This window comes from Vigna unguiculata, chromosome 1, assembly GCF_037176805.1.
Source record: "Vigna unguiculata cultivar grain cowpea cultivar isolate G323 ecotype 2 chromosome 1, ASM3717680v1, whole genome shotgun sequence".
Lineage (NCBI taxonomy): Eukaryota > Viridiplantae > Streptophyta > Magnoliopsida > Fabales > Fabaceae > Vigna > Vigna unguiculata.
The window spans coordinates 33,655,960-33,665,979 of NC_140792.1; the positions used below are offsets into that span (position 1 = coordinate 33,655,960).

Consider the following 10,020-nt stretch of genomic DNA (forward strand, 5'->3'; position numbering starts at 1 on the left):
TACTGGTAACTGAGTTGGTTCAGTGTATTTGTAATTTGATCAAAAAATATAAATGAAAATTAAAAAATAAAAATGAAAATTAAATAAAAATACAATAGGTTTAATTAGTTGAATTGTATCCATTTTTGTTTGAATATGTTTGCTCATAGTAACACATCAATTGAGTCTCAACTTTTAAAAAGATATATAATTAGGTCTCTTTCATAACAAAATTAGGCTTAAATACATTTTTGGTACTCATTCTCGCAGTATTTTTGGTACTCATTCTCGCAGTGTTTGTTGCGGATGGTCCTCATTTTGACAGAATCTTTAAAATGGTCATCATTTTTTACCGAATGTTTAAAATGGTCCTCATTTTCGCAATTCGTGTTTTATTTGGTAATTTTCTGTAATGGCGTTTAAATCATTATATAGGTATGTTACGGTCCCAATCTTCTTCCTTTACCTCTAGTTGTAATCGTTGGAGGCAACCGTGTTGTATTACTTCGTACACTGTTGGTGGTTCAACAAGAAATGAATTAACCCCGATTTGTAGCTGCGGAGAGATGTAACTCGTCCTTTGCAACAAACGAATCATTCCTGTGAAGAATTTTCTCTTTATTGGAACATTACTTCTTTTTTTTTCTTATTATGACTGGAATAAAAAAATTTAGAAATATAAATGATTAATAAAAAATTTCTATGGAATTATGAAAGAACGAAAAATATTTTTTTTTATCGAATCATATCATTTATAAGAGGTTTTTGTAACATATCTTTATCTTTTTTTTTCCTTTTTTAGAAATTTCATTGCTTTGTTTACTTTCTAATACTAATAGTTTGTTATTAAAAAAGGGGAGAGGTGTTCTTCCTAAATAATATAAACAGGTAACAAATAAGAAAACAGCAAAGATTTTAAACATATAATTTCTAAATTCTGACAGAATGTCTTTTTTTGATTGAATACGGACATTAGATTTAATCCAATTATTTTGCTGTATGCAGATTAATAAAATTCAATCCATTTTATAAAAAACTCCAAAGAATATTGGTAGAAAATTTTAGGTACAATTTGTTTTTATTTTTGTGTTAATAATAAATTGGTTTTAATTGTTGGTTTATTGATTTACATACTGGTGGTTCCAATAATGTGGGCTGCAACTTTTTCAAATGGTGGTGTTGATGAAAAGGATGTCATCATCATGACACAGATGAGGCAGATTAATGATTTGGAGAATTAATTGAAGGTTGCGGAGAAGAGGCCGTAATTAGTAATAGGGTTCACTTGTGTTGTTATTGTATTATCCGCACTGTTATTATGTGTAATCTTTTAAAGTTCAATCTGTTTTGTACTATTGTTAAATGAAGAAATGAATTAGTTTGATTATGTTGATATTAGTCCCAACATGTTTAAAATGATATATTAATCTGAGCATTGAAGTAAGTGATATTAATCTAAACTTGAAAAAAATTAAATTGATATAAGTCTAAAAGAAGTTAAATTCATAACGTTAATTCATCCTCATCAAAATGCATTACATCAATGTTTGACAAAAGTGAAATTGAACGGAAGTTTAAGGAAAGTCAAAATGCAGTACATCAATAATGAATTCTACATAAGAAATTCCAAAAAATAACTAAGATGTTTGTAGCTGCTATCATGGCATCCTCCTAATATGTAATTTCATCATAAACTCCTGAAATGGTTCTTCTGGTGTTGGTAGTGGTGTTGCTTGACTCTTCACTTCATTCCTTGGTGATTGAGTTGTTTGTGTTTCAGGAGTTGGTGCATTCTCAACAGTTTCAGCAGTTGATGCATTCTCAACAGTTTGGGCATATGGTGCAGTCTCAACAGGTGTTGCAGTCTGCTCATCCACTACAAATCGGGGTTAATCCATTTCTCGTTGAACCACCAACAGTGCACGAAGTGACATAGGTAAAGGAATAAGATTGGGACCGTATCATACCTATATAATGGGATTGCAGGAAGGAGAAGATTGCAGCAACACCAATTGGGGATGGAGGAACAATATTGCCAAAACTCAACAATTGTCCAAACATTCCTTACCAAAACTCTAGCTCACTTATTTATTCCCAAATATCTAATTACCACACGTGTACAGTACACGTAACACACCCTAATACAAATCGTGCCACTTGTACAATGCTCCGTTAATGATTTAAACGGCGTTACAGAAAATGACCAAATAAAACACGAATTGCGAAAATGAGGACCATCTTAAACATTCTGTCAAAATGAGGACCATCCGCAACAAACACTACGAAGATGAGGATCAAAAAGTATTTAAGCCACAACATTATTAATACCGATATTTAAAATGAGTTACAAAATTAAATATTTATATTTATATTTAAAATTAGTGACAAGAATCATGAATAAAATTTACAGCTTTAATAATTTTTTTTTAATATATATCTAATTGAAACACTTTTTAAAAGTTAAGATTTAGTTGACACACTTTTAAAAATAAACACTTCACACATCTAAATAAATATGTGTATCATTCAATTAATTAAAGCAAAGTACAAACTCATAAAGTTCGTTAAAAGAGAGACTAAAAACACATAAAAGATTAATAATTACTACGACAAAAAAAATTAATTTGAGTAAAAAGTACGTTAATTTAAATATTAAAAAGTAGGATACGATAGAAAACAATGTGATCAATCATAGATTGCGTCTATTGTTTAGATTAATTATGTTCAAGACAATTAACTACATTATAAATGATTGTTTGAAAATATTAATGAAATATAACCAATAGTGGACAATTTAGAAAAAAACAAAATTAGAAATCAGCATTATTGCGGCGGCTGGCCGACGGACATTCATGCTGATTGTGAATGAAGTTGTCGTCTGTGAACTATACTCGGTCAATCTTAGTTACAAAAGGTATAAATATAAAAGAAAATAACACCAAAATTATTATTATTGTTATTATTAATATAAATATAAAGTTTATGCGTATTTTTTTAATGAGTTAGGAAAAGTAAAACTTTGTGATATCATAGGTCTTTGTCTTTGATCATGAGTTTAGTTATGATTAACATAACAAAAATGATTTTAATTATATATATTAATATAGTTAGAAGATGGCTTAAACTTTTTTTTATGATTTCTGTCTTGATAGATGTGGTTTTCAAATTTTAGATTATCTTATTGTATTTCTTGTTTTTCAACGTATTAAGAATACTGCAAATGATTGATACAACTTGCAAGTTAAGATTGCAATCTGTAACATTCTTTTCTTTGGATTAAAAAATATCACAGAATCACATCTTTCCGCAATCTGCTGCCTTTACTGCGTTCAGGAGACAAAAACTAAAATTTATTCCAAAGCTAACGTGATACGTTTATTATATCTACCCTGTAATCACCATTTAATATATCATTAAAAATGAAAGATATGAAGTTGTACATAATAGCAAAGCACCCCAATTAAAATGACAAAAAATAAACAAATATTTAAACGCTTATATGTGTCCTTAATGCATTCTCTTCGTCTTTTTGTTCCTCTAATTTCTCTTCAACAAAAAGTGCCAAAGTTTTCAAAATCTTGAAGAAATAGATCTTGAAAATCATACTGATATTGCAATATTATGATAGATCTTTCGAGAAAAATATCAAATTTTTCAAAATTTTGAAGAAAAAGATATTGAAAACTATATCAATATTGTGATAGATATTTAGAAAGGGTCATCGAGATAAAACATTAATAAAATATCAGTTCAATTCATATATAAAAAATTAATACCTTCAATAATAAATTTACGAATCTTTAACTTTTCTAATTTTATTATAAAATTTAAACTCAAACTTAAATTCTCAACGTATGGATTAACCGTGGCTTGAGTGTCTTATGATTGTTTGGTAATGCAATGAGTCCAAGCGCCCAAAGCGGAGCTATTTCATCATTAGGCGGTACATAAATAAAGTTGGAGCAGTTTAAAACTCTGCATCAAATAGGATGGCATGAGATCGAAACTTAATTTAAGAGCAAGTAAAATGTCATTTTTTGTCTGGGGCAAATTCTAAATTTCATTGTCACTCATGTTCCCATTCACTGGCATCAAATTTTTAGAGTATAGTAGACTCCCAACTGTCAATGGAACACATGCATTTTACAATTTGTCAATTTATCTCCCAATATTTACCGAGCGATGCTTTTCTTCCTCTCCTTTAAATGCTCACTTGACATAGACCGTGAATCCTCTTCAACAAAGACTTTAATGTTGAAGATCTACCTAACTTACTAAAAAAATATAAAAAATAAAGATTTATGTGTTGATCCTAGGGGTAGGCATGGATTGGATTTTTAATGATCCAATCCACATCAATTTTAGATCAAAATAATTGGATTAGATTTTTGACCTAAATCCATTTTTTTAGCAAAAGTAGTTTGGATTTTTTTAAATCCAGATTCAAATATTTGGATCAAGATTTAAATCCAATCCAAATATTTGGATCAAGTTCAAAATCCAGAATCCATTTTTAATAAAAGAAATTTAAATTGAATTTCTTAAAACTTTTGTCATTAAGGCCCGAATGACTCGGATGGGACCGACGACCCGGACGGGCCCAACGACCAAAACGACCCAGACGGGCCCGACAACCCGAACGAGCTCGATAACCCAAACAGGTCGGACGACCCAAACGGGCCCGAAAACACGAACAGGCTCGACGACGCGAACGAGCCGAACGACCCGAATGGGGCCAACGACCCGGATGGGCTAGATGACCCGGACGGACCCGTCCAAATAGTCGGGCCCAATCGGGTAGTCGGGCACGTTCGAATCGTGGGGCCCGTCTGGGTCGTTGGGTACGTCAAGGTCATCAGGCTCGTCTGAGTCGTCGGGCCCATCCGGGTCATCGAGCATATCTGGGTCGTCGGACCCGTCTAGGACGTCGAGCCCGTCTGGGTTGTAGGGTCCGTCCGGGTCATAAGGCTCATCCGGGTCGACGCGCTTGTTCGTGTCATCATGCCCATTCGGGTCGTAAGGCCCATGTAGGTCGTCAGACCCGTCCTAGCCGTCGGGCTCGTCTGGGTCGTCGGGCCCATTCGGGTCTTCGGGCCCGTTCGGGTTGTTGGGCCCGTCCGAGTTTTTGGGCTTGCTTGACCCGTTCGGGTCTTTGGGCTGCCTGACCTATTTTCGTCATTGGTTCTGTCTGGTTCGTTCGGGTTTTCGGGCCGCGTGACCCTTTCAGGTCTTCGGGTCTGCCTGACCCGTTCGGGTCTTCGGGCCTGCCTTACCCGTTCGATTCTTCGAGCCCGCCTGACTCGTTCGGGTCATCGGGTTCACCTGACCCGTTCGGGTCTTCGAGCTTGCCTAACCCGTTCAGTTCTTCGAGCCCGCTTCACCCATTCGGGTCATCGAGCCCGCTTGGCCCGTTCGGGTCTTCGAGCCCGCTTGGCCCGTTCGGATCTTCGAACCTGCCTAGCTCGTTCGGGTCTTCGAACCCACCTGGCTCATCAGGTCATTGGGCCTGATCGACTCGTTCGGTTTGTCGGGCCCGCCTATCTCGTTCATATCTTTAGGCCCGCCCAACCTCTTATGGTCGTTGGGCCTGCCTGATCCGTATAGGTCGTCAAGCAAGAACCGTCCAAGTCTGAATTTAGCATAGTCCATCTCAACCTTTAGTCTAACCCAACTAAAAATTTAAATTAAAAATTTGGATTAGATTTTTTGGATTATCCATATTTAAAAATCTTGATTTATAAAATGGATATTCAATCTATAAGATTTATAAAATGTAAATTAGATTGAAATTCAGATCCATTAAATGGATTTTAAATGGATTAGATTTTTAATAAAATGGATTATAAATGGATTGGATTGGAGCAAAAGTGGATTGGATCAAGAAAATTAAATTTTTTGCCCACCCCTACTTAATGTCAAAGTCATCAGAAACACACACCCACATCTTCAATGGGAAGCACTCCCGGATCCTTTCATCATTGAAAAAAACTTTGCAAGTGTAGTCTTTCCCATGCCTCCCATCCCCACAATGGGGATAACAAAGAGACTAACATCAACATCATTAGGATTCTGTGGCATCAAAAGCTTTATAATATTTTCTTTATTGTGTTTCCTCTCTATCACATCTATATCACTCACACGAGAGTGTGTCATATCTCTTCGATGAACAATGATTACCTTCATTGATGTTTAAAGTGTTCTTTGAACATCAAAACTGCCTTATCTTTGACATTGCTGGCCGGGAGGTTCTAAGGGTTAAAATGAGAGGTAAAAGCTTCTCATTTGATCCAATAGAGGAGAAGAATGTAGCCTATTACACTCAAGCCAATCTTACAGAACTCTGGCACAAGAGACTGGGTCATTGTCATCCTGAAAGAATGTTGAAAATACAGAAGAATGACATGTCTTCAGGTGTACCAACACTTTCTAAAAATCTTTCAAATTGTAATGCTTGTCAATTTGGTAAACAAAACAGAAAGTCTTTTCTCAAATCATCTTGGAGAGCCTCTCAAAAGTTGCAACTAATTCACACTGATGTGGCAGGACCTCAACTGATGTGGCAGGACCTCAAAGAACACCATCACTACATGGTAGTCTCTACTTTATTTTGTTCATAGATGATTTTACAAGAATGTGCTAGATTTTTTTCTTGAAATTCAAGCATGAAGTGGCTGGAGTATTTATGAAGTTCAAGAAAATGGTGGAAACTCAAAGTGGCTACAAGATTCAATTTCTACGATCAGACAATGGGAAGGAGTATACATCAACAAAATTTAATCTATTTTGTGAAGAAGCAGGAATTTCGCATCAATTGACAGCTCCTTACACTCCTCAACAAAATGGGGTAAGTGAAAGGAGAAACAGATCTGTGATGGAGATGGCTAGATGCATGTTGCATGAGAAGGAGCTGCCTAAAACATTTTGGGCAGAAGCGGCTAATACAACAGTTTTCTTGCAAAATTGGCTTCCAACCAAGGCCTTGAAAGATAAAACTCCATTTGAGGCTTGGTATGGGTATAAACCTTCTCTAACCATCCTTAAAGTATTTGGTTGTGTCTGTTTTGTATATATTCCTCAGGTTAAGCGTGATAAACTTGACAACAAGGCTACTCCAGGCATCTTTGTGGGTTATAGTTCTGTTTCGAAAGCCTACAAAGTGTATCATCCTCAAACCGGAAAGATAACTATCACTAGAGATGTACATTTCAATGAAGGTCAGAAATGGGATTGGAAGAACTCACAAAGTACAACAGAATTCTTTCCAATTATAGAAGATAATCATCATGGAGAACAAACCACATAACTGTTGCAAGATGAATTGGAAGATGATCCTCCAATCAGAGGAACTAGGCTATTGTCTGACATCTATCAAAGATGTAATGTAGCCATTTGTGAACCTGCTAGCTGTGAAGAAGCACTAAGACTCCCAAAATGGAAAAATGCAATGGAGGAGGAGATTTCTATGATTCAAAAAAACAAAACGTGGGAGTTGGTTGACAAGCCTGAAAACAGAAAAGTCATTGGAGTCAAATGGGTTTTCAGAACAAAGCTTAATGCATATAGCTCAATCAACAAATACAAGGCCAGACTCATGGTTAAAGGGTATGCACAAATCTTTGGTGTTGATTATTCTGACACTTTTGCTCCTGTGTCTAGATTAGATACAATCAGATTGGTGTTAACTATAGCTGCACAAAAGGACTGGAAAATATTCCAGTTGGATGTCAAATCAGCATTTTTAAATGGAGTTCTAGAAGAAGAAATATATGTGGAGCAACCAAAGGGATTCGTGAAGCATGGTGAAGAAGATAAAGTTTATCTACTAAGAAAGGCCCTATATGGCCTAAAGCAAGCTCCAAGGGTCTGGTACAGTAGAATAAATGATCACTTATTAAGCATAGGCTTTACAAAAAGCTTATCTGAATTCACTCTCTATGTGAAAGATAAGGGAAATAGTTTTCTCATAGTTTCACTATATGTTGATGATCTTTTAGTAATTGGAGATGACACAAAGTTGATTGACGAATTCAAGCAAGAAATGATGCAAGCATTTGAAATGACAGATCTTGGTCTCATGACCTATTTTCTTGGAATTGAGATCAAACAAGGTGAAAATCAAGTATTCATTTGCCAAAGAAAATATGCAAAGGAAATATTGAGGAAATTTCAAATGGATGAATGTAAAGCAGTTAGCACACCAATGAATCAAAGAGAGAAATTCATCAAGGAAGATGGTGCTGATAAAGTTGATGAAGGATACTACAGGAGCTTGATTGGATGTCTAATGTACCTAACTACAACAAGGCCAAACATTATATTTGCTGTAAGTCTCTTATCTCGATTTATACATTGTGCTAGTGAGGTGCATTTAAGAGCAGCAAAAAGAATATTAAGGTATGTGAAAGGCACTCTTGATTATGATGTCAAATTTGAGAAGTGTACAAATTTCAAGTTGTGTGGATTTTCTGATAGTGATTGGGCTGGACCTTATGATGACATGAAAAACACTTCAGGGTATTGTTTTAACTTAGGTTCAGGAGTTTTCTCATGGTGCACAAAGAAGCAAGAGATTGTAGCACAATCCACTGCAGAGGCTGAATTCATAGCAGCAATAGCTGCTGTAAATCAAGTTCTATGGCTGAAAAAGATTCTATATGATTTACACTTTCAGCAGAAAAATAAAATTGAGGTTTTTGTTGACAACCAGGCAGCAATTGCAATTGCAAATAATCCAGTATGTCATGGGAAAACAAAACATTTCAACATCAAGCTCTATTTTTTGAGGGAGATGCAACAAAATGGAGAAGTGAACTTAGTTTACTGCAAGTCTGAAGATCAATTGGCTGACATGTTTACAAAGCCTTTACCTGTCAGCAAATTTGAATTATTGAGAAAAAGAATTGGAGTGTGCAGCAGTTCCTAAAGCAAGGAGGAGTGTTAAATATATGCTTTTTGTAACTGCATATCGTTGTTTAATTTTTTAATTAGTCAATAGGTCTTCCTAAACTTTAGGTGCAAGTATGTTTATTATTCACGTTTCCTGAAATCATGATTATGTGGTTACTGTCAGTTTTATTTTTTATTATAAATATATTGCTGCTATGTTGAATAAAACAAGCCCTTTCTTCACATCAGTCTTATTATACTGTACACTTTACCTTGCTCTGTTTTTTCCTTCACCCGATTAAATTATTTCCCTTTCAACTCCAACATGTGTCAACATCAATTATTTGAAGACTAAACTTGTGCCTATCAGCTGCAACCTTGTCTAGTCTGTTGCTAATATCTTTAATTTGTTGAGATATCTTGTAACGAAAAACGAGTGGATTAGAGATTGAGAAGAAGTGATTTATCTTATCTTTAACGCTGGCATGAGCTTTAACCACTTTTTTTTTTTAGTGTTTGGCACTCAAATTCATCCAAAAGATCTTCAGCATCAGAAAAGACAATTTTAAGGTAAGTGAGCCATTCGCGGAGCTCAGCTCATGGTTGTGATCTTGCTTTTGCTCAGCATCTAACAACACAGCCTTCACTAAAGAGAGAGTGTTTGTAAAGTCTCGAAGATTGTCGTATAAACCCACAACTCGAGAAGCTTCTTGAAAAGCACGAGACGCAAACTCTGCAATGAGTGACTCTGCGATGCTCAAGAGAAATGATTCGGCCATGGTTAGCTGTGAGAAATCGAAAAGGCAAAGAAAAAGAAGACAAAAGATTAGTTTTGTGCCCAAAGGCTTAAAGTGGTGTAAGAGGGAGTAATGATGAACTTGTCATTTGTTGTCGCAGATGAACAATGTTCATCACACGCACCACACTTACGATATGCTTTGCTTATTTCTGAAAAAATAATTAAGAAAAGAAAACTTTATATCTTATTTTATATATATATATATATATATATATATATAAATAATATAATATAATATAATATAAATAGATTATATATTACCCAAAAAGAGCACCATTCCTTTGAAGAGAAGTGGAGAGACAGGATTGATGTTAAAAGAATAAAATTGGAGAAAGATCCACGTGCAACAATTTTTG

At 35.1% G+C, this 10,020-nt stretch overlaps 1 pseudogene; it reads right to left on the reverse strand.

Annotated features, from left to right (window-relative positions):
• Nucleotides 1-5,884: 5,884 nt before the first annotated feature.
• LOC146888882 (putative disease resistance protein RGA3) lies at nucleotides 5,885-9,772 on the reverse strand (annotated as a pseudogene).
• Between the last annotated feature and the right edge of the window lie 248 nt (nucleotides 9,773-10,020).